The 1,165-nt window shown below is 34.2% G+C and overlaps 1 non-coding gene across 1 annotated transcript; it reads left to right on the forward strand.

Moving 5' to 3' along the window:
• Window positions 1–500: 500 nt before the first annotated feature.
• Window positions 501–619, forward strand: LOC112213865. The gene has a single exon (XR_002947784.1). It is a non-coding gene; the product is annotated as a 5S ribosomal RNA (ribosomal RNA).
• The last annotated feature ends 546 nt before the right edge of the window (window positions 620–1,165 follow it).

Consider the following 1,165-nt stretch of genomic DNA (forward strand, 5'->3'; position numbering starts at 1 on the left):
CAGCAACATTCTCAAATAATAGATATAAAAGAAACTACAAGTCAAACCGTACCTTCGAATTGATAAAGGAAAAGAACAAAAATCTACAAAATAAAGCAAATAGGCATAGAAATCACAAGTACGAGAGAGAATAATAAATGGAGCAAAAGGTATAGCATCACAAACGAAACCCTCAACGTCCCTGGCGCAGCCATCACATAAGGGCCTGATTTCCTATACAAAAATGAGTCGAGTATGAAGTGATAAGTTTCGACGCGAGACTTGGATTTCCAGAAAATCAATTATGAAGTTCTGTCCACTTGATTCACTACTTTTTAAGTATACGCGTACCTACATGACCGAACTTCACAATTCGTTGTATGGAAAACGAAGCCAGGAAAAATTTTATATATCTGACTGCATGTCTCAAAATACCATTCTTCTTCATACATACATAAATGTATGTTTTCTTAAATATTTAGTCTATTGGATAGCATGAAATAACGAAACTGATTACTTCAGCCAACGCTCATACCGCGTTGAAAATACTCGTTCTCGTCCGATCACGAAAGTCAAGCAGCGCTGGGCACGGTTAGTACTTGGATGGGTGACCGCCTGGGAACTCCGTGTGGTGTTGGCTTTTTTTACTTTTCTTAACACTTAGCCAACCGAACTGGCAGGTCTTCCTTTTTTACTATACCAATTCGTTTTCTTTATTGTTGTTGTTATTGTGAGTTATTGTTTACCTCGAATTGACTCTAATTAATTGCGACTCTTCTTCTGCTTTTATAAAGTGCAATGTGTAATAAAATACGCCAATTTAATGGTCTTAAAATTAATTAAAAAGTTACACTATCAGTTATGACTAAATAACGTTATAGTCGAACGATATCACACTGTAAAAAAATATTAAAATGCATTATGAATTTTTAACTTCAGGTTCAAGTCATGTTATTTATCTTAAGTCATCTTTAATGTCTTTAATGTTACCTATACCTATTTATACTTCTAATTTGATGTTTTGAATAAACAACATGTAAAATCGTTAAACAAAATCATTATCTCAAAATATGATTGACCACTTACATAATTTTTATACTCCTTTGTTTTAAGTATTAGTGCATATTAGTCCTCCTTAGAAAAATGCACAGTGGAAAGCGTATTGGTTGGCCTGTGCGGTCGCGGT

This window comes from Bombus impatiens, unplaced genomic scaffold (genome assembly GCF_000188095.3).
Source record: "Bombus impatiens unplaced genomic scaffold, BIMP_2.2 scf_1500, whole genome shotgun sequence".
Taxonomy (NCBI): domain Eukaryota; kingdom Metazoa; phylum Arthropoda; class Insecta; order Hymenoptera; family Apidae; genus Bombus; species Bombus impatiens.